This window comes from Lytechinus pictus, chromosome 5 (assembly GCF_037042905.1).
Source record: "Lytechinus pictus isolate F3 Inbred chromosome 5, Lp3.0, whole genome shotgun sequence".
Classification (NCBI taxonomy): domain Eukaryota; kingdom Metazoa; phylum Echinodermata; class Echinoidea; order Temnopleuroida; family Toxopneustidae; genus Lytechinus; species Lytechinus pictus.
The window spans coordinates 56,532,446-56,557,482 of record NC_087249.1 but is presented as its reverse complement, the minus strand read 5'-3'; the positions used below and the strand labels follow the sequence as shown (position 1 = coordinate 56,557,482).

Below are 25,037 nucleotides of genomic sequence, written 5' to 3'. Positions count from 1 at the left end.
ACAAACAGGTTGATAAGGGGTAATGGGTAATGTTGAAACGCTTCCATTCCCAGACAGCAAAGTATCTGGATCACATACGGTTCTTATCTGGGATATCTGGGTCCCATATGGGCCCACATGGAACCCAGATGAAAACATATACTTGAACCCACATGGTGCCCAGATAGGACTCAGATGGAAACGAGACCTCCAACCCATGCGGAACCCTTTAATATTGGGTAAATGGAGTAATATCAGATGGTAATATCAGGAAAATGCTGGGAATATTAGTTACTCATGAATATTCATTACTACAATAAATGGCCAAAATTTTAGCTAATATAGCTGTAATAATTAATGTGTTTATGTTTATGCAATTATTCCACCCAGAAAATTTTCAGAAAAATGTGTAGTTTATATATCATATTAGTCATAATCATGACATTAATTTTAGAAAAATGTTTTAGGGTTGAATAATTGTTAACCATAATTTGTCAAGGGTTGTAAACTCGCTCAATATATAGAAGTAAATGACAGGGTTTGGTGGATAGGTGTAGGATAGGATTAGGATTAGGATGTAGGATTTTAGGATAGGATAAGATGATATGGCTTAGAGTATGGAGTTGTAAAAATGTGCTTCAATGACCCTAATGACACTAATTGTTTTTTTAATGAGCCGACATTAATTGTTTTTTTAATGAGCCGACATTAATTGGGTAATATTGGGTAAACAGAGTAATATCGGGCAGTAATATCATGAAAATAACTGGAAATATCGGTTACATCATACTGGGTAATATTGGGTAAATGGAGTAATATCGGGTCCGGGTAATAACGGGGAAAGATTGGTCTACTATTTCCCCGTTACTACCCACTGGTGTTACCGTGGTAATAACTACGTTATTACCTGTTACAACCCGGGTAATATCGGGTAAAATGCCCAGTGGGATTGGGTAAACAGAGTAATATGAGGTGGTGATATCATTAAAATGCTGGAAATATCGGTTACATCATACTGGGTAATATTGGGTAAATGGAGTAATATCGGGTCCGGGTAATAACGGGGAAAGATTGGTCTACTATTTCCCCGTTACTACCCACTGGTGTTACCGTGGTAATAACTACGTTATTACCTGTTACAACCCGGGTAATATCGGGTAAAATGCCCAGTGGGTAGTTCGAGGTTAGTGGCTACATATAGTTGCTACAGTACATGTATAGATCTATACTAACCTCGTACACCGAACTGCATTTGGCCCTGGATTTCTGTGAAGTTGGCAAACATCGCTTCATTACAATACAGAATTAATATTTGCCGAAACTCCTCGCTACTCACCGGGGCGCTTTGCGGTGAGTAGCCATAATACAAAAAGTCAATAGTATATTTTTAATTAAATCAAAATCATATTTAAAAAAAAAGCAAATTTGATTACTTTGGAGTTTGGACTAGAAAGTGACTTCGCGTGTCTCTTCTTTTTACGCAAATAAAAGGAAGCCAGATGGTGGCGCTAATAAATTTCACAGCCTTGATTCAGGCTCGCTTCAAATGCAGCTCCTCGGTAATTATGCCCCCGCAGACAAAGTCCGGAGGGGGCATTAAGCGTTGCCCCTGGCCCTGTCCGTTGTTTCGCCCGCCCCCCCCCCCCCCCACTTGGTTTCCGCGCAATAAATCGAAATATATTTCGATTTATATATATTGATTAAAAAAATTTTGGTGTGTAGGTATGTGACACCATAGTACAGGCTAACTTTGAATTCGGAGTCTGCAGGTCCAAGGTCACAGCTCATGAAATATCCGAGTTGGTTTCCACATGATGACTTATGAAATATTCTACATATTTAAACGAATTTGAGTGTGTAGGTAGATGACACCAAAATACAGGTTAAGTTCGAATTCGTAGTCGGCAGGTCAAAGGTCACGGCTCATTAAATATGCAATTTAGTTTCCACATGATTACTTTAAAAATATTCTACATATTTAAACAAATTTGAGTGTGTAGGTAGATGATACCAATACAGGCTAAGTTCGAATTCGGAGTATGCAGGTCAAAGATCACAGCTCCTTAACCCTTTGCGTGCGACGGGCTTCCACAGAAGCCCAGCGAGTCGTTCACTTAGCTACGACGGGCTTCTACAGAAGCCGAGATTTGTTTGGTTTAATTCGATGAAGTTTTTCAGCTTTTTCGTAATTGTTATGTACTAAAACCTTTCCCACTATTTCCTTTAGAAACCTATTTCGACAATCAAATGAAAAAAATACACAGCTACGTGGAGAAAAATCCCTAAAATAGGAAATCATTTCAACTTTACCCGAATTTTTCGTTGGAGTCAGACGGGGAGGATAAATTTTGTGACGTGCACGTACGCGCGCGCACACTAGGCCTGATCACGTGATTTGTTCTGATCACGTGATTTGTTTTGATCACGTGATTTGATCCATATCGTTGTTTTGAAAGATAAGCTAAAATCATTTCTGGAAGATCGTCACGTAATAACCTACGCGTTTATTCACGATTTTCGTCTTATTTGTTTCATCAAGACGATATCACTCTAGATAGAATGATATCTCCTTGGTTTCATCGATCGATTGTATTTTCAGAAAAACAAAAAGCTTGTAATGTCTTTTTAGTACTTTGAGCTGATCGCGGTGCACTTTTGAACTTTTTCCCTCCCCATCATCCCTCATTATTTTTCTCTACTTTTCTAAAAAAAGAAGAGAAAAGAAAGCAGTTTAGCACACCATTTATCTTATGCTCTTTTCAAAAGGGAAACGTCCATGTAGTTCATGATATCGGCACTACCGAAACAAAAGAATGTCTGGGCGGCAACTCAAACAAATTCCTTCCGAAAAGAGCAGGATACAGATGGTCAACGCCCCGAACAAAAGGAAGATTAGCGTTTATCGGCAAGATTACCTATTGAATGCCCTTCGTACTTAGCAATACAACAAGTTTTTATGAATACTTTTCCGACCAACATACTTTATCTAAAAAAAAAAGAAAACAAAATTGTCTCAATTACCAACAAAACAGGTGCTTATGACATCGGTCAGTGATCCATTTTGCATAAAAGCGCTTCCCCTGGGTGATGATGCATATGAGGATGAAAGAAGAATCATTTAGGGAAATTATAGAAAAAAAAATGTTTATATGTCACGGTGAACGAGAGAGAATGAGAGACAGAGACGGCTAATAAAAATATATTATTTAATTCATGTCAATATACAGAATGAATTTATAATAGGTTATGTTCTAAAAGCTCTTTATCTTATTCTCCTTTTTTCTCCCAGATGATTTTTTTTGCATTGAAAAGTTGACGGAAACATTATCACTTCAAATTATAAAACCAACAATGAACTAAGTTTCCTCGCCTGAAATGGAGGAAATAGAATGATATATGATGAGAAATTACGTTAAGGCACCCACTATAAAGAAAACGCGTTTGTCTGGCGTATCACCAGACAGAACCCGCTCAATCCTACAAACTTTTATTCATGTGTGACCTACACCCCCCCCCCAAAAGAAAAGGTTGATACCGACCCAAATTTTATTGATTTTCCTACTTTTTCGCGAATTTCTTTTTTTTACCGGCGAATTGCGTGGTAGAAAAGATTTCATATAGAAAAAAATTGTTTCCTTTACTGCAAACATTTGGGGCGCTTACCCTGGTTAGCATATAAACCAAAATATCTGATTTTTTAAATAAAAAACAGGGGCCGCTGAGCGCTTTGATAATGGAGGGGTTGAGCTGAATGTGGGAGGGAGTGGACTTGCCAAAAAATCACAAATTTATATAGACTTCGGATTTTTTTGTACATGTTTGCTGAAAGGGGTGAGGACTGAAACTTCCTACCAACTCCGCAGCCTCTGTACTATTAGATAGAGACAAAAATGAATTCTAACTATTAGGAATGTTTTTTTTTATTTATTACTTTGTTTTCGGTTGTGAAACCAATGAGACAAATTGAAAATAGAACAAAACGAAAGAACAAATAAAAAAACCCTTTTATTGCGTAGGCTATAATTTATTCAAGAAAAAAATACTTTCTCTTAATTTCAGTAATTGCTAGCATGGCTCTTTTTGAGGGAATAGTAAGATAAAGAAAGAAACGTAGAAAGTGACAAGAAGAGAGTTGGGAGGTATGATTTTTGACTCATAATTTTAGTCACTTTTATTCGATTTAACTCTTTGAAATAATTTCAGGATATTACAAATCGAATACCGGTGCGCAAAGCTCAGGAACAAAATTATTTTATTACTATAATAGCTGCGTGGAAAATCGAATTAAATGAGACATTTGATTTATGAAAAAAATATAAAAAAAAGAAAATTACTTTTAGTGAAAGATTGAGGTCTCTGTCTTGCCATAACCCTAAGCCCCAAGTTCACAAAAAATAGTTTAGTTGTGCATTTTCATACGATGATGATCATCATCGTATTGTCTTTTGCGAAGATATCTACCCACGTTATCAATATAGAAAATGGAAGATGATAGAGAATTTATTATGAAATGACAGTAACAATAGTAATTTTAAAAGGTTTTCGGGACATTATTTGAGAAACTGGGGGAAAACCCCCCAAAAATTTCGACATAATGACCACGATGCAATAGGACGAGAGGCCCATCTCCGATACAAGTTGGTAAAAACGAGGCATTCTCTCGGAAGCGTTTCCGATGAAGAGAGAGGGAGAGAGAGGGGAGGGAGACGTTAGATGTAATGTAAAATGACAGGTACTGAGAAGGAAAAATCAGAGAGAAAGGATTGGGGGGATGGGGGCGGGTATATACCTCGTAATCCAAATCGGGAAGACGGAAGACGATATGTACAGATATAATTTAAATGAGAAGAACTCAGAGAAAAAAGGTGTAGAAGGGAGGGGCATAGAAAGACGATAGATATAAGGGAATGAAAGCGGTAGATAATACATTCAGTTTATAGGTTAGAAACCAGAGAAAGGGAAAACGAAGAAATCCCTTATTGGTACCGTTTTATAAATACATTATACATGTACATTTTAGCATAATCAGTTCAAACGCTAAAACTAACAATGAACTAAAAGTTTCCTCGCCGGAAATTGATGAAATAGAATGATAATTTACGTTGAGGCATCCACCTTAAAAAAACCATGTTTGTTTGACGTGTCCCGACAAACCCCTCTCAATCTTGCACCTACCCCCCCCTAAAATTTTTTTTTTTGTCTTTTGTTTTTCTGCCGAATAGCGTAGCAGAAAAGGATCCATTTAAAGAAAAAAAAAGACAGGTTGACCTTATATTTTTTACGGCAAACATACTATTGGGGCGCTTACCCTGGTTAGCTTCAAAACTCAAATATAAAAAAAAAAATGGATAAATAAAAGGGACCGCTAAGCGTTTTATTTATAATGGAGGGGTTGAGCTGAATGTGCGAGGGAGTGATCGGCCCCTAAAATCATAAATTTATGGACTTCGCGTTTTTGTATACGTTTGCTGAATGGGGAGGGGGGGTGGACTGACGCCTCCTACCGACTCCAACGCATCTGTATTTAATTGAACGATTAAAAAGATAGAGACAAAAACGGGATACAAATCTTTCTTTATTTATTACTTTTGTTTTCGGTTGTGAAAAAATCCAGAACGGTTAAAAACGAATAAAATGAAAGAACAAAATAAAACACTTTTAAATTAAAAGCATCTGAATTAAATTTAGATGCTACCATTTCAGTAGATAAAAATAATTTACTTTCTCTCATTGTGACAAAGAGTAATCGGTAGCATGGTTATTTTGGAGGGAAAAGGGAGATAGAAAAATGAAATGTAGAACGAGACAAGGAGAGCGTTTGGAGGTATGATTTCAGATCCACTATTTGAGTCATATTTACCCCCTTCGCTCTTTGAAATTGCAACAGGAAAACAAATCGAAGACAGGTATGCAATCTTCAGGAACAAAATTATTTTTTTATTACAAACTATAATTCATGAAAAGAAGAAGCCAAAGGCGATTTTTAGTGAAACATTGAGGCCACCGTCTTGTAGCCCAGAAGCCAAAAATCACAAAATAGTTTCGGACTTTCGTTGCGCAGCATCATCATCGTACTTGCAAGGGAATATTCACCCTTTTTTATTCATTCTGGAAAATGAGGTATTTGGTATGCTGTGATTTTACCCAAAACGGATTATCGTCGTAATTATACACTTTGCAAATGATCTGTATACAAGGGGGTAAAGAGACAATTCATGAGTAGCGTGACAATAGACAATGAAAAAAGCACCAGAGCAGACAACAAAGCGGTATCGATCGAACCCGACTCGTCCGCGCGTGCTGATTGCCCTTACGCATTTTTGTACACACTGCCTATTGACTTGGGAAAAAGCGAAGATTTGACAAAAAAACACGACTTTTTCCTCATAAATTTCTGAATTATTCTGTTGATTTGAGAAGCGAGACCTTTAATTCTAGAAAGAAAAATGTCTGACCTTTCATCTTTACATTTACTAAAAATCCTGAAAATACTTCAGTTTGTCGCAATTAGCAATAGATTAGGAAAACACCGCCACAGATCCATATACCAGCAATGTACAAAAACAGCTCCGCCGCAGGGAGAGGTATCCGGTTTCGCGGGCCCGCACGCAAAGGGTTAAAGTTCGAATTCGTAGTCGGTAGGTCAAAGGTCACGGCTCATTAAATATGCGATTTAGTTTCCGCATGATTACGTTAAAAATATTCTACATATTTAAACAAATTTGAGTGTGTAGGTAGATGATACCAATACAGGCTAAGTTCGAATTCGGAGTATGCAGGTCAAAGATCACAGCTCCTTAAAGATATCTTATGAAATATTCAACAGATTTTAAAAAAATTTGGGTGTGTAGGTAGATGATGATGTTGATGATGCACAGCATTTTTACAGCGGCGTAACAGGGTTCGGTGGCCAGGGGGGGGGGGGAGGGCAAGAGCCAAAAATTTCCCGGTCATATCATGGTATGAATAGGCGTAATGGTGTAGTAAGGCGACTATTTTGAGAAGGCCAGAACTTATCTTTTAAAAAAGTTGCGAGCGAGCGAAGCGAGCGAGCAATTTTTTTTTACCTTTTTAATACAAAAATCCAATTTTGTGATAGATTTTGACATGATATCCAGATAATAAATTTATTTAATTCTTCTCTCTTTAGATTCCTTTTTTGTCACGGTGGTCTGTACGCGCCACTGTGAAGAGGATTATTTGCGGCAGTAGCGTGAAGAGTAAAAAACAAAACAAAAAAACAACGAGGGGCGCAGTATAGAACATGTGCCAAAAGGCTGCTTTATATATATATATATATATATAAGTCCTGAGCGAGCGAAGCGAGCGAGAAAAAAAATCAACTTTTCATGAGAATATAACTTTGAGCTATTTTTTAACATATTCAGTAATTAAAATCATATCCTACAATACTTTTCCAACAAAAAAGGAGGTAATTCCTCCTTTTTTTTTAAATATTCCATTTTCAGTAGCCAAATAGAGATGAAAATTATCCTATTTGGGAGGGTAACCATGGACCTGGGCCTTTACTGTGTATTTACAGTAAACTCTTACTAAATGAACAAATATATAAAAAATTTGGTTTACCCTACATAATAATCCTGGGCTATTTTTAGATTGCATAGCCCGGGGGGGGGGGGGCTTTTTGGTCCCCCTCTTCAGATCTCCGTCGATCGCAACGAAAACCAATACACACGTCACCATCAATGTAATCTGCAAGCATGGAGCTAAGGGTGTATCGCTGATTTTACAGAATTTAAATTTATTTTTAATAAATTAATAATGCTAATTTATGCCTAAATATAGAATTCTCTGCTTTAAAGGTAAATCTCTAAATAATTCCCCAAATTCTATGATTTCTAAACAAATGTGCTCCTGAAAAAAATGGTAAATCAAATTTCTAATCTTATGTATTTTATTGGTTTTATAATTCCATACGTATTTCTTAGTTTTGGGGCCTTATGTATTTTATTGGTTTTTTTCAATGGGATCACTTCGTGGTACTATTCCAATTATAAAAAGCAAAGATTTGATTATTTTCAACCAATCAGTGCAAGAATAATGATGCATTTGTCAATTATGACTGAAAACAGAATTTCCATTGGATTAAATATGTATACAAAATAATATTTTTTAGCAATTTTTGGTCCAACATAAACTCATAAAATGTTGGGTAACTGCGTATCCGGGCGTCTCGAATTTGGTCTCAAAAGCTCTGCGAGAATTGAACGGAAAAAAAATTGTGGTACCTCGTTTCTCATTGTGGACTTATCGTGAAAAATGTGGATGGGGGGGCTTATTAAGCTTATTAAGCCCCCCCCCCCCCCCAGGGGCTAGATAGGGTTAATATATCATCATGAATATAAAAAAAAAAAAAACATTTATTTTGTTGCAAGTCACTGGAAAAGGTTTGATTCCTAAATAAATATTATTCTTCATGTATTATCAAATATTTAATTGAAAAATTTTAAGCTATCTTTTCATTTGATGTATTAAGCGCTATATAAAAGCGGATTATTATTATTATTATTAGGTTTTATCATAATTTTACTTTTTGAAAATTATGCTATTTTGTGACTAAGGCTACGTTTCATGTACTTTCCACCAATAGTATACGATATCAATGGATTCTAGTTAATCCTTTTGGGTAAGATTGGAACTAACTCTGTGTTTGGTAGATAAAGTTATATGACTAACTTGTCCAAGTGTTGAGAAACGGGCCCCTGCTGAGTACATGTAGGCCTAGAGTTTTTATGCCCCCACAGACGAAGCCCAGAGGGGGCATTAAGCGTTGCCCCTGTCCGTCCCCCCCCCCCCCCCACTTGGGTTTCCGCGCAATAACTCGAAAAATATTTAATGGATTTAAAAAAAATTTTGGTGTGTAGGTAGATGACCACAAAATACAGGCTAAGTTCGAATTCGGAGTCCGCAGGTCAAAGGTCACATCTCATTATATATGCAAGTCGGTTCAAAGGTCTGAATTTGTTAATTATATGCATATTGGTTTCTGTATGATATTAAGTTCAATCATATTGAATGGATTTCTGATCGCGTTAAGCAGGGGCATCTGTGTCCTTTGGACACGTCAAATTTTCTTAATTATGTGTAATTGATTTTATGACATGTGTTTACATTTGCTGCAGATTCCCATTCAGCCGTTGGACTGAACCGGTACTGTAACACAGTATGGATGGTCAATATGAAGCGAGCTTCATTGAATTCTTCCAAGAGCTTTGTACTCCGTTTTGCTCATTTTGAAGATGGTAGCTTTGACAGGACTGGGCAAGTGACACGTCTTAGACAGGATGCTGTCCCAACCATATTTGATTTCCTGCCTCGTCTTCAGAAGGTAGAGTAGATCTATATCATACATGTGTTCTAAAGAAATATTTTCTCTGTATTATCTACCTTTGGTTTGATAGAACATTGCTTTAAATATTCCATTTTCAGTAGCCAAATAGAGATGAAAATTATCCTATTTGGGAGGCTAACCATGGACCTGGGCCTTTACTGTGTATTTACAGTAAACTCTTACTAAATGAACAAATATATTAAAAATTTGGTTTACCCTACATAATAATCCTGGGCTACTTTTAGATTGCATAGCCCGGGGGGGGGGGGGGAGGCTTTTTGGTCCCCCTCTTCAGATCTCCGTCGATCGCAACGAAAACCAATACACACGTCACCATCAATGTAATCTGCAAGCATGGAGCTAAGGGTGTATCGCTGATTTTACAGAATTTAAATTTATTTTTAATAAATTAATAATGCTAATTTATGCCTAAATATAGAATTCTCTGCTTTAAAGGTAAATCTCTAAATAATTCCCCAAATTCTATGATTTCTAAACAAATGTGCTCCTGAAAAAAATGGTAAATCAAATTTCTAATCTTATGTATTGGTTCTATAATTCCATACGTATTTCTTAGTTTTGGGGCCTTATGTATTTTATTGGTTTTTGTCTCGCCTGCATAGCAGAGCGAGACTATAGGCGACGCTTTTCCGACGGCGGCGGCGGCGTCAACATCAAATCTTAACCTAAGGTTAAGTTTTTGAAATGACATCATAACTTAGAAAGTATATGGACCTAGTTCATGAAACTTGGGAATAAGGTTAATCAAGTATTAGTAAACATCCTGCTCGAGTTTCAGGTCACGTGACCAAGGTCAAAGGTCATTTAGGGTCAATGAACTTTGGTCAAGTTGGGGGTATTTGTTGAATTACTATCATAACTTTGAAAATTTATGGATCTAGTCCATGAAACTTGGACATAAGGTTAATCAAGTATTAGTGAACATCCTGCCTGAGTTTCAGGTCACATGACCAAGGTCAAAGGTCATTTAGGGTCAATGAACTTTTGCCAAGTTGGGGGTATTTGTTGAATTACCATCATAACTTTGAAAATTTATGGATTTAGTTCATGAAACTTGGACATTAGGTTAATCAAGTACCACTGAATATCCTGTGCGAGTTTCAGGTCACATGACCATGGTGAATGGTCATTTAAGGTCAATGAACTTTGGCCGTGTTGGGGGTATATGTTAAATTACCATCCTAGCTCTGAAAGTTTATGGATCTAGTTCATAAAACTTGGACATAAGAGTAATCAAGTATCACTGAACATCCTGTACGAGTTTCAGGTCACATGACCATGGTCAAAGGTCATTAAAGGTCAATGAACTTTGGCCGTGTTGGGGGTATTTGTTGAATTACCATCCTAACTATGAAAGTTTATGGATCTAGTTCATAACACTTGGGATATAAGAGTAATCAAGCATCACTGAACATCCCCTGTGAGTTTCAGGTCACAAAACCAAGTCAAAGGTCAGTTAAGGTCAATAAACTTAGGCCATGTTGGGGTGATTGTTGAAGTGCCATCATAACTTTGAAAGTTTATGGATAAGGTGAATGAAATGTGGACATGGGTGTAGTTGACAGTCTTAAGTCTCCGTCAAATGTCATTTATGGTCAATGAACGTGGTATTATGTCATTATATGAATGATGTTTTTGTGAATGATTATTTTATAGTAGTTTTCAAAGTTAGCACTGCTGCTATATTAAATTGCGTAATGCAGGCGAGACTGCCAGAGGCGTTCCACTTGTTTTTCAATGAGATCACTTCGTGGTACTATTCCAATTATAAAAAGCAAAGATTTTATTATTTTCAACCAATCAGTGCAAGAATAATGATGCCTTTGTCAATTATGACTGAAAATAGAATTTCCATTGGATTAAATATGTATACAAAATAATATTTTTGAGCAGATTTTGATATTATGGTATTGTAGATAATGCCATGGGTAACGCGCGTGTCAATTTTTGTCGCGATTGCGAGATCAACGGCCGAGATCATAAGGGGGGCTGAATCAGCCCCCCCCCCCGTCTTCTTAGGCGTCGAAATAGCCCAGTCTATTTAGGGTTAAAGATAAATCCCTAAATAATTCCCCAAATTCTATGATTTCTAAACAAATGTGCTCCTGAAGAAATGGTAAATCAAATTTCTACTTTTATGTATTTTATTGGTTCTATAATTCCATACGTATTTCTTTGTTTTGGGGCCTAATGTATTTTATAGTTTTTTTTCAATGGGATCACTTCGTGGCACTATTCCAATTATAAAAAGCAAGATTTGATTATTTCCAACCAATTAGTGCAAGAATAATGATGCATTTGTCAATTATGACTGAAAATAGAATTTCCATTGGATTAAATATGTATACAAAATAATATTTTTGAGCAATTTTCGGTCCAACATGAACTCATAAAATGTTGCGTAACTGCGTATCTGGGCGTCTCGAATTTTGTCTAAAAGCTCTGCGAGAATTGAACGAAAAAAAAAATTGTGGTACCTCGTTTCTCATTGTGGACTTATCGTGAAAAATGTGGATGGGGGGGCTTATTAAGCTTATTAAGCCCCCCCCCCCCCCGGGGCTAGATAGGGTTAATATATCATCATGAATATTAAAAAAAAAACATTTATTTTGTTGCAAGTCACTGGTAAAGGTTTGATTCCTAAATAAATATTATTCTTCATGTATTATCGAATATTTAATTGAAAAATTTAAAGCTATCTTTTCATTCTTCTATCTGTTTTTGTTCAATATTTCTTATATGTTTCTTTTTTTTAATTCATTCATCTCGTACAGAGTTCATCCAAGCCAAGGAATTCCCCGAGAGAAAGACGTTTTGATTCAGCAAACAACCTCCCAGATACTGCAAAGTCTTCAGCACCTTCATTTCTCGAGGACCACTCCTACTCAATATCAGAAAGTCCAAGAGGGGTAAAGTGGAAGATAACAGCAATAATGGACTATTAAAAACTTGGAGAAGAGGCTGAAACCACACAGCAGAAGTCCCGCCGTGTACATTACTTGCTCTTAAGTTTGGACAAACATGACTGGCAAAACTTTACAACAAATAATTTACGCTATGTGCATTCTGATTATTTAAAATAGCTCAATGAAAAAGTTTACCACTGGGCATGTAACAAAAGTGCATTCATTAAATTTGAACGTGTTGCAAAATGATGTCTTACAGTATATTCATTCTGACTTAGAATGTCAGAAGAGAAAAAAGTTTGTGAAAAGTAGGAATGACAGCAAGCTGACAGAAGAATAGAACAGGATAGAACAAGGCGATAGTTATGAATGAGCTGTTGGATAGAGACAAAAAGATGAATTAAGAATGGGGGTGATAGAGAAAGAGAGACGGGTGTTGGGGGAGCCTGTGATCAATGCCTGAGAAAGCGAAGATTACCATAATTTTTTTAAGGATTTGAACAGTCAGGAAGAATCTGGGTTTTTTTTTCTGTTGGTATTTCTCAAAATACTTGTATGTTTTATGTAACGAAACGGGTATAATCCTTCGGAAGTTTCACTCACACAGAAAATATTAACTAAACAAAAGAAAAAAAGCCAAATAATTCACTGATTTTCAATTGTTCAGTAACTCTCATATCCAAAGTGCCCCCCCCCCATCATTTCAATGTATTGGAGAGAGAGTATGAACGGGACATGGCTGTCTGCAGAAAAAAAAAATACGGGGGGGGGGGCAAATTTTTTTTGGGATATGTGCAAGGGAGCGAAGCGACAGCAGAAAATTATTTTGCAATATATGCGAGAGAGCGAAATGACAGAGAAGAAAAATGCAAGAGACAAGAGATTTGGGGAATATGTGAGAGGGAGCGAAGTGACCAAGCAGAAGAAATGTAGAGGACATAAAATTGTTGGGGTATGTGAGGGAGCAAAGCAACCGATAAAAAAAGCAGGTCAAAATATTTTTTGTGAATGATTATTTTATAGTAGTTTTCAAAGTTAGCACTGCTGCTATATTAAATTGCGTAATGCAGGCGAGACTGCCAGAGGCGTTCCACTTGTTTTTCAATGAGATCACTTCGTGGTACTATTCCAATTATAAAAAGCAAAGATTTGATTATTTCCAACCAATCAGTGCAAGAATAATGATGCCTCTGTCAATTATGACTGAAAATAGAATTTCCATTGGATTAAATATGTATACAAAATAATATTTTTGAGCAGATTTTGATATTATGGTATTGTAGATAATGCCATGGGTAACGCGCGTGCCAATTTTCGTCGCGATTGCGAGATCAACGGCCGAGATCATAAGGGGGGCTGAATCAGCCCCCCCCCCCGAAATGAGCGAAATGACAGAGAAGAAAAATGCAAGGGACAAGAGATTTGGGGAATATGTGAAAGGGAGCGAAGTGACCAAGCAGAAGAAATGTAGAGGACATAAAATTGTTGGGGTATGTGAGGGAGCAAAGCAACCGATAAAAAAAGCAGGTCAAAATATTTTCGAATATGTGTGAGGAAGCGACTCGTTCCCTCTTGAGCAGTAGGGACTTGTTTAAAAATAGCTTAAGAAATATGCATTTTCTAAGCATGGTAAACACATATTGTAGGCCTACGGTAGAATTTAGGTGCTCTAAGAGTTAGATTCTGAATGAGCTGCATTTGCTGGTAAGACATGCGCAGAGGATCTTTGTCTTTCATCCATTTTCCACACTTTTCTTTTGATTTCAGTTTCCAGGCAGAAAGGCCCACCCTCCTGTGGATGCCAATGGGGCAGGGGATTATATGCTTAAAATGCCAATTTTTCTGGTTGGAATATCAAACATTATCCTGAGCTTCGCGCTCATTTTAAAAATTATGTATAAACTATTAATGCTGATAAATACATTTAGATGTGCAGTGCTCTCTTGTAAAGCAGTTTTGTACTGAAGAGGCTACCCTGGGTAAATAAAACAGAATAAATTAATAAAGAAATAAATAAAAATGATGTTTCTAATCTCAGACTTTCTTATGCCCCTCGAAAGCTCACCCATTTTTACAATTCTTTGTTTCTCTTTTGATATCTAAAGTTCCGGTTTTTCCCTTTCTATCGTGCACTATTCTAAGCCCCAGCCCCACTGGCTTCCACAGGAGGGGGGGGGGGCTTCCCCTGAAAACTGAAATCAAACAAAAGAAATTTGAAAAATAAAAATGGATAAGAGACACAGATCCTTGCCGCATGTCTTACCAGCCAATACAGTTCATTCAGAATTTGACTCGTAAAACACCTAAATTCTACCGTAGGCCTATAATAGGTTTATTGCCATTTCGTCTACTGCCATTTTGTCCACTCACCAAATGGTATGTCATTTCATCTACCATCAGTTGTTCCTTTTCCACATCTTCCAATTACCATTTTGTCCAATAGCTAGTTCGTCTAATAACCAATTTGTCTACTTTCATTTGGTCTAATTGCATTTTTGGCCAATTTGTCCAATAGCCACTTTGTCCATTTTCATTATGTCTATTACCATTTAGTCCAATAGCCAATTGGTCTAAGGGCAAATGGCCACTGACCACTTAGTCTACTTACATTTTGTCTATGTTCCATTTTGTCCAACTGCAGTTGATCCACTGTCACTTAGTCTAAACCCATTTCATCTAACAATCATTTGGTCTAATCATCAATGGGTCCAATTGCCATCCCGGTCAATATTCGTTTCGTCTACAATCAAATAGGAATAGTCTCCTACTAGCAGTCCTTCTAGTTTGGTGCCTGTGTATTGCTACCTCGACTCCTGTTGCTCTTGTGATTTGTTATTAATTTACACCTGTCGTTTGATTAATCTTTTATTAGTGTTTTTTTAAGCTCCATTGTAATACATTTTATGTTTTTATGTAATGTTCTCCCCATCCTTTCCCACTTTTCTCTCTTTTTAATTTTTTTTGTTCCGTCCAAGGCTGTTATCGTTATTATTATAGTACATTTCTTGTTTATTAGTACTATCATTAATTACTATTATTACAATTATTATCATTGTTATATGATGAGTGATGATTATCATTTTTAGGTGTGCATTTGTAAAAAAAAAAGAAATGAGGGTAAATTCCAAATCAAAGGACCCTATTTCAATTTTATCAATTTTAACCACTCCAATTCCCCCTTTTGTGTGCGTGATGTGGTAGAGAGAGCGGGGGGGGGGGGGGTAGGAGGCTGCATGCTGTACCGCATCATTCCATTCCTGATAGCAGGCCTAGTTATATATTTTTTTATCTTCAGGAATTTCAAGGTATATTTAAGAAGTCATTTCGTCCCCCCCCCCCCGGATGATGCATTATATTTGTATTAGACAACATGGCTATTGGACCAATTGGCTATTAGACTAAATGACTATTGGACGATTTGAGAATTGGACGAACTGGGCAATTTGGTTGTTAGACAAACTGATTATTGGACCTAATGGGTGGTGGACGAAATGATAGACGAAATGACAATTATCCGGTAGATAATTTGGATATTGGACCAACTGATATTAGCCAATATGGCTTGGACTAAATGAACATTGGACGAACTGATTAATGGAGATGGCATTAGCCTTAATAGAATTAGACTAAATGGGTGGTAAACGAAATTGCTATTGGACGAAATGGCATTTATAGACAAAATGAAGGTAGACCATGTGGTGAGTGGACTGTATGGCAGTAGACGAATTGGCAATTTACCTTAAAATATGGGTTTACCATTCTTAGAAAACGCATGTTTCCTAAAACAAGTCCCTACCGCTCGGGAGTGAATGTGTCGCTCCCTCGCACATATTCCAAAATATTTTGACTGACCCTGGGTAAATAAAATAAACAATTACAAAAACAAAAATGTTGTTTTTAATCTGAGACTTTTTAATGCCCCTCGAAAGTTCACCTGCTTTCTCACTCTCCCCCTCTCTATCTTTGTTTTTATTCATTTTCATTTTACAATTCTTTCTTTCTCTTTTGATATCTATAAAGTTCAGATTCACCCTCTCTAACTTGCACTATTCCAAGCCCCCGCCCCATTGGTATCCACAGGAATGGGGGGAGGGGGGGCTTACCCCCTGGAAAATAAATTCAAACAAAAGAAAAATGTGAAAATAAAAATGGATAAAGACAAATAATCCTCTGCGCATGTCTAACCAGCCAATACAGTTCATTCAGAATTTAACTCTTACAACACCTAAATTCTACCATATTATCAGTTTACCATGATTATAGAAAACGCATATTTCCTATGCCATTTTTAAACAAGTCCCTATCGCTCGGGAGTGAACGTGTCGCGCACCAGCACAAATTCGAAAAATATTTTGATTGACCTGCTTTCTGGTTTTTTTTATCGGATGCTTTGCTCCCTCACACATACCACAATTTTTGTCCCTCTTTCCTTTTACTTCTGCTTGGTCACTTTGCTCCCTCTCACATATTCTCGAAATATTTTGGCCCCTGCATTTGTTCTTCTCGTCACTTTGCTCTCTCACATATATCCCCAGAATAATTTTTCTGCTCGGTCGCTTCGCTCCCTTGAACATATCCTAAAAAATGTTTTGCTCCCCCTGCATTTTTTTCTGCAGACAGCCAATCCATTTCTCATCCAACCTCTCTCTCTCTCCAATACCTTGAAATGAGGGGGGGGGGGTACTTTTGATATGAGAGTGTCTGAACAGTTGAAAATAAGTAAAATATAATTTGGCTTTTTTTTTTGTTTAGTTAATATTTTCTGAATGAGTGTATCTTACAAAAGGATTATACCCATTTCATTACATACAACATACACATATTTTGAGAAATACCAACAGAAAAAACATGTACTATTCATTACTGTCCAAATCCTCAAAAAAAAATTATGGTAATGTTCGCTTTCTCAGGCATTCATCAAAGGCTCCCCCACACCTGTCTCTCTTTCTCTATCACCCTCAATCTCAATTCATCTTTTTGTCTCTATCCAACAGCTCATTAGTAAAGGTCAAGTTTACCCAAGAAAATTGTTGGTTCAGTTAAATTGAGAAAAATCAAACTAGCATAACGCTGAAAATTTCATCAAAATGGGATGTAAACTAAGAAAGTTATGGCATTTTAAATTTTCACTTATTTTTCACAAAACAAAAATATTTACAACTCAGTGACATGCAAATGAGACAGTCGATAATGTCCCTCACTCACTGTTTATTTTGTTTTTTATTGTTTGAATTATACAATATTTCATTTTTTACAGATTTTACCATAAGGACAAACTTTACTGAACCAAAAAAGTATTGAATAATGCTAATTCCACATGATCAGGGAGGAATAAAATTTTGTTTAACATGACAAGGAGAAAATTAGAATATACCTTATTCTATATATCAAATGAAATAGTGAGTGGATGACGTCATCAGTCTCCTCATTTGCATACTGACTGTGTACAGAATGTGCATATAACTCTTTTGTAAAATTTAGCAAAATTGTTAAATGTCATAACTTTCTTATTTTACATCCGATTTTTTATCAAATTTTCAGTGTTATGCTTGTTGGATTTTTCTCTTTTTATTCATATCAACAATTTTTGGGGTGGACTTGTCCTTTATCTGTCCCCCTTGCTCTATCCTGTTCTATTCTTCTGTCATCTTGCCGTCATTCCTACTTTTCACAAACTTTTTTCTCTTCTGACATTCTAAGTCAGAATGAATATACTGTAAGACATCATTTTTGCAACACGTTCAAATTTAATGAATTCACTTTTGTTACATGCCCACTGATAAACTATTTCATTGAGCTATTTTAAATAATCAGAATGCACATTGGGGTAATTATTTGTTGTAAAGTTTTGCAAGTTATGTTTGTCCAAACTTAAGAGCAAGTAATGTACACAGCGGGACTTCTCGTGTGTGGTTTTCAGCCTCTTCTCCAAGTTCTTAATACAGTCCATTATTGCTGTTATCTTCCACTTTACCTCTCTTGGACTTTCTGATATTGAGTAGGAGTGGTCCTCGAGAAATGAAGGTGCTGAAGACTTTGCAGTATCTGGGAGGTTGTTTGCTGAATCAAAACGTCTTTCTTTCGGGGAATTCCTAGGCTTGGGTGAATTCTGTACGAGATGAATGAATTAAAAAAAAGAAACATATAAGAAATATTGAACAAAAACAGATAGAAGAATGAAAAGATAGCTTTAAATTTTTCAATTAAATATTTGATAATACATGAAGAATAATATTTATTTAGGAATCAAACCTTTTCCAGTGACTTGCAACAAAATAATTTTTTTTTTGGTTAATATTCATGATGATATATTAACCCTATCTAGCCCCTGGGGGGGGGGGCTTAATAAGCCCCCCCCCCCCATCCACATTTTTCACGATAAGTCCACAATGAGAAACGAGGTACCACAATTTTCTTTTTCGTTCAATTCTCGCAGAGCTTTTAGACAAAATTCGAGACGCCCAGATACGCAGTTACGCAACATTTTATGAGTTCATGTTGGACCGAAAATTGCTCAAAAATATTATTTTGTATACATATTTAATCCAATGGAAATTCTATTTTCAGTCATAATTGACAAATGCATCATTATTCTTGCACTAATTGGTTGGAAATAATCAAATCTTGCTTTTTATAATTGGAATAGTGCCACGAAGTGATCCCATTGAAAAAAAACTATAAAATACATAAGGCCCCAAAACAAAGAAATACGTATGGAATTATAGAACCAATAAAATACATAAAAGTAGAAATTTGATTTACCATTTCTTCAGGAGCACATTTGTTTAGAAATCATAGAATTTGGGGAATTATTAAGGGATTTATCTTTAACCCTAAATAGACTGGGCTATTTCGACGCCTAAGAAGACGGGGGGGGGGGGGGGCTGATTCAGCCCCCCTTATGATCTTGGCCGTTGATCTCGCAATCGCGACGAAAATTGGCACGCGCGTTACCCATGGCATTATCTACAATACCATAATATCAAAATCTGCGAAAAATCTCATTGCTCATTATGTTAATTAATGCATAAAATCATAAGTTTGCTCTAATTAACAAAATAATGCCCCTAAAATGCTCATTTTTGTTTCACTTACTCTTTATAGGCATCTGATTAAATTAATTTTTAAAAAAGTTGTCAACATCACATTCATTTTTTATGTATTTTATTGTTTTCTAAATTTCTTATGTATTTCTGTGTTTTTCGACTTTTTGTTTTTTATTGTTTTTTCAATGGAAATTGTCGGAGACGTTTTTTTTTACCATAAACAAGATAAAATTAATTGATTTTGAGCAGTAAAAGGAAAAATATGATACATTTTATAAATTTTGGCTAAAAACACTACTTGCATTGGATTTGTACACAAATACACGTTTTTGAGCAATTTTGGTTCTGCATGCAGTTACGAAATGTTGCGTAATTTCGGAACCCTGTACCTGGGGGTCACAATTTTGGTCTCAAAAGTTGCGCAAGACTTGAAAGTAAAAAGTCAACGAGTGACGCGGTCAAAAAAATGTCGAGCTCCATGCTTGCAGATTACATTGATGGTGACGTGTGCATCGGTTTTCGTTGCGATCGACAGTGCATGGAGATCTGAAGAGGGGGACCAAAAAGGCCCCCCCCCCCCGGGCTATGCAATCTCAAAGTAGCCCAGGATTATTATGTAGGGTAAACCAAATTTTTAATATATTTGTTCATTTAGTAAGAGTTTACTGTAAATACACAGTATAGGCCCAGGTCCATGGTTACCCTCCCAAATAGGATAATTTTCATCTCTATTTGGCTACTGAAAATGGAATATTTAAAGCAATGTTCTATCAAACCAAAGGTAGATAATACAGAGAAAATATTTCTTTAGAACACATGTATGATATAGATCTACTGTACCTTCTGAAGACGAGGCAGGAAATCAAACATGGTTGGGACAGCATCCTGTCTAAGACGAGTCACTTGCCCAGTCCTGTCAAAGCAACCATCTTCAAAATGGTCTGAACGGAGTACAGAGCTCTTGGAGGAATTCAATGAAGCTCGCTTCATATTGACCATCCATACTGTGTTACAGACAGTACAGGTTCAGTCCAACGGCTGAATGGGAATCTGCAGCAAATGTAAACACATGTCATAAAATCAATTACACATAATTAAGAAAATTTGACTTGTCCAAAGGACACAGATGCCCCCGCTTAAAGGGGAATCCAACCCAAATAAAAAATTGTTTTTATAAGGAAAAGAAAAATCAGACAAGTTGATAGGTGAAAGTTTGAACAATATTGGACAAACAACAAGAAAGTTATGAATTTTTAAAAGTTGTAAATATTGGTAATCACTGCACCCATGGAGACTTCAAATTGGCTGCATATGGGATGTCATAGTGATGTAAGGCAAGGACTACTCTTCCATGTACTCCAATTCATATTATGGCGAAAATGTGATTTTTTCCCAAAAGTTTTATTTCAAATTAATATTTTTCTTTCATGAGGACATAAAACAATATACTACCTGGGTTATATTTAGATTACTGCCCCAGGGGAATGGGTACTTAGGAGAAAACCACTAATCCCTGATAATAAAGTACATGGCCTATGGGAAAGTTGTCCTTGCCCCTTGTCATAATTTACTTATCCAGTTGCCAATTTGAAATCTACATAGTATTAGTGATCTCAATTTTAAAGCAGCTATAACTTTCTTATTGCTTGTCTGATTTCTTTCAAACTTTCACCATTCTGTTTAATTTATTTTTCTCCTTCCCAACACAACATTTAATGGCCAAGGCTGGATTCCCCTTTAACGCGATCAGAAATCCATTCAATATGATTGAACTTAATATCATGCAGAAACCAATATGCATATATATAATTATACGAAGAAAAAACTGTTTTTAGTAAAAAAGGGAGGAAAGCGGGAAAATGTACGATAGAATTAACATTTGAAAAAGAACAAATCATTGAGAAAAGGGCCTATGTACTGCAATAGCACGGTGGGAAATAAATTAAAAGATGACAAAATGGCAAACAATAGCGGGAAACGAAGGTAGAATGTAATTAGTCAAGAGCTAAATTAGAAAACAAAGAAAAGGAACAAGAAAAAAAATAACACGACCGGGCTGCTGATGATTGAAATTAAAGAGCGGGAAGAAAGATGGACTGCATACAACATTGTGCTATAAGTTTTCTAAATTTTATGCAAATAAGCTACCGGGGCTTTGCCCCAGACCCCACAAAGTAGGGGCTCTTCATTTATAATCTTCAAATGGCTCTATAACGCCCCCGTTCAATCACGTTCAATCACTGCCATACAGGCGGGGGGGGGGGGGGGGGTCGTGGTTCCACACCCAAGAGGATATAAAAGAAATTTTATAGGAGACAACGTACATGACGTATAATGAAATGAATAAAAACAAGGAAATGTGTTATTTGCTGATAATAATGGAAAAATCTATCACATAATTAGATTTTAATTTCAATAGGCAATTTTTTCCAGCTCGCTTTGCACACTGGCGACTTTTTACAAATTTTTCCCACATTTCTATGTTTTGCCCCCTCAAAATATTTGGTTCATTACGCAACTGGGTTGAATAAATGTGTTGTGTAAAAGCTATATTATGCCCGCGATTTGATTAAAATTGGGGAAATCTGCAAGGTTTAAATGGCTTTGATATCAAGAAGTTCCTGGGGCTCTGCCCTGGACCCCAAACACACAGCACTGCGTATGGAAGGGTTGGGCCATGGCCCCAAAAAGTTCTACAGCCAAGAACAAAAAAAAGGAGGAATTACCTCCTTTTTTGTTGGAAAAGTATTGTAGGATATGATTTTAATTACTGAATATGTTAAAAAATAGCTCAAAGTTAGATTCTCATGAAAAGTTGATTTTTTTTCTCGCTTGCTTCGCTCGCTCAGGACTTATATATATAAAGCAGCCTTTTGGCACATGTTCTATACTGCGCTCCTCGTTGTTTTTTTGTTTTGTTTTTTACTCTTCACGCTACTGCCGCAAAGAATCCTCTTCACAGTGGCGTACAGACCACCGTGACAAAAAAGGAATCTAAAGAGAGAAGAATTAAATAAATTTATTATCTGGATATCATGTCAAAATCTATCACAAAATTGGATTTTTGTATTAAAAAGGTATTTAAAAAATTGCTCGCTCGCTTCGCTCGCTCGCAACTTTTTTTAAAGGTAAGTTCTGGCCTTCTCAAAATAGTCGCCTTACTACACCATTACGCCTATATTCATACCATGATATGACCGGGAAATTTTTGGCTCTTGCCCCCCCCCCCCCTGGCCACCGAACCCTGTTACGCCGCTGTAAAAATGCTGTGCATCATCATCATCTACCTACACACCCAAATTTTTTAAAAATCTGTTGAATATTTCATAAGATATCTTTAAGGAGCTGTGATCTTTGACCTGCATACTCCGAATTCGAACTTAGCCTGTATTGGTATCACCTACCTACACACTCAAATTTGTTTAAATATGTAGAATATTTTATAAGTAATCATGCGGAAACTAAATTGCATATTTAATGAGCCGTGAACTTTGACCTGCCGACTACGAATTCGAACTTGACCTGTATTTTGGTGTCGTCTACCTACACACTCAAATTCGTTTAAATATGTAGAATATTTCATAAGTAATCATGCGGAAACTAAATTGCATATTTAATGAGCTGTGACCTTTGACCTGCCGACTCCGAACTTAGCCTGTATATGGTGTCATCTACCTACACACCCTAATTTTTATAAATCTGTTGAATATTTCATAAGTCATCATGCGGAAACCAACTCGGATATTTCATGAGCTGTGACCTTGGACCTGCAGACTCCGAATTCAAAGTTAGCCTGTACTATGGTGTCATGTACCTACACACCAATTTTTTTTTTAATCAATATATATAAATCGAAATATATTTCGATTTATTGCGCGGAAACCAATTGGGGGGGGCGGGCGAATCAACGGACAGGGGCAACGCTTAATGCCCCCTCCGGACTTTGTCTGCGGGGGCATAATTACCGAGGAGCTGCATTTGAAGCGAGCCTGAATCAAGGCTGTGGAATTTATTAGCGCCACCATCAGGCTTCCTTTTATTTGCGTAAAAAGAAGAGACACGCAAAGTCACTTTCTAGTCCAAACTCCAAAGTAATCAAATTTGCTTTTTTTTAAATATGATTTTGATTTAGGCCTAATTAAAAATATACTATTGACTTTTTGTATTATGGCTACTCACCGCAAAGCGCCCCGGTGAGTAGCGAGGAGTTTCGGCAAATATTAATTCTGTATTGTAATGAAGCGATGTTTGCCAACTTCACAGAAATCCAGGGCCAAATGCAGTTCGGTGTACGAGGTTAGTACTATAGATCTATACATGTACTGTATAGCTGTAGCAACTATATGTAGCCACTAACCTCGAACTAGTAATGAGTGGGGCCAGGGCTACCACAACTATACTAGTACAGCAGGCGATGGTTCGTGTAAGCTCCACTACACTTCACTACTGCTAACCTCTGCTTCACCTATACTGATTAATGGCTGGCTATACGAACCATTGCCTGAGTTTTTTAGGCCTAGTCACTCAAGGGTTCATTACATGCCGCCGCGCACAGAAAAATCAAGCAATAGAAGTTGTGTGTTGTGGACACCAGAAGTGGGATCACAGCACGCGTGACCCACTAGTTAGAAATCCATTGCCAAACGTGGTTAATGGTGCGAGGTTAGTATACTAATACTAACCTCGCAATACGCGTGAGTCACTGAGTGGAGTAGCCTAACGTTAGAGTTTCATACGGCATGTACGGCCAGGCATCAATAACTTTTGTTGTCATCCAATTTCAATGAAATTTTCAGCATTTTGCTCGGAATGAATTTTACATTATTTATTAAGATCAAGGCCTAAATATATTCAACCTGTATAATTCATAACCATTTTACTTTTTAGGTGTGCAGAAAAGACCAACCCCCCCCCCCCCAATGGTCTGCTGACTACAGTACATAAACTTAAATACACGGGACTAGTATTGTTACACAGCTTTTTGCAAATGCAAGTTTGGTAACGACTAACGAATTCCCATTTTTTTTTCAACGTAATTTTGAAGTCGAAAACATAGCTGAACTTACGAATGCAATGTCCGTCCACATCCTACCGATTAGAGCAGTTGTATGCAGCTCATGTAGGCATGAATAACGTGAAATCTAAGCTAATAAGTTCACCAACATGCCAATCTGAGCTGTGAAAAAGTGTGATCGTCCCGGAGCGAAAACAGCTTGAGCAAGGTGCAGTCAATCAGCGACCTTCTTATGTCCCCTTCGAGACAGAGGAGACGAAATGATTTTATGTCAAAAAGACTCAAAACACAAAATCATTTCGTCGACGAAATTTTTTTGTGGTTTTGACACAAAATCATTTCGTCGACGAATTTTTTTTGTGTTTTGACACAAAATCATTTCGTCAACGAAATTTTTTTGTGGTTTTGACACAAAATGATTTCGTCGACGGAATAGATTTTCGCATCGCAACGAAATAAATTTTGTGGACGCAATTACATTTAGTCTCGACGAAAATTGATTTTGTGTGACAAAAAATAATTTCGTATACGAAATAAAACTGCGTCATGACGAAATGATTTTCATATGAACAAAAACACATTTTGTGTACGGAATGGCGTGAATTGGACGGAATTTACCATCGGACATTTGGTGCGCCATTTCGTTTGATAAAAATTCATTTCGTATGGCACGCCAAATAAACTTTGTGGACGCAATTACATTTCGTCTAGACGAAATT

At 36.7% G+C, this 25,037-nt stretch overlaps 2 long non-coding RNA genes across 2 annotated transcripts; one reads left to right on the top strand and one right to left on the bottom strand.

Annotated features, from left to right (window-relative positions):
* Positions 1–1,225: 1,225 nt before the first annotated feature.
* On the top strand, positions 1,226–12,493 carry LOC135154155 (uncharacterized). Its single transcript, XR_010293571.1, has 3 exons — positions 1,226–1,329; positions 9,123–9,328; positions 12,127–12,493. It is a non-coding gene; the product is annotated as an uncharacterized LOC135154155 (long non-coding RNA).
* A 5,269-nt stretch (positions 12,494–17,762) lies between these two features.
* Positions 17,763–24,521, bottom strand: LOC135154154 (uncharacterized). Its single transcript, XR_010293570.1, has 3 exons — positions 24,371–24,521; positions 20,145–20,354; positions 17,763–18,367 (listed from the first exon to the last, which is right to left on the bottom strand). It is a non-coding gene; the product is annotated as an uncharacterized LOC135154154 (long non-coding RNA).
* Between the last annotated feature and the right edge of the window lie 516 nt (positions 24,522–25,037).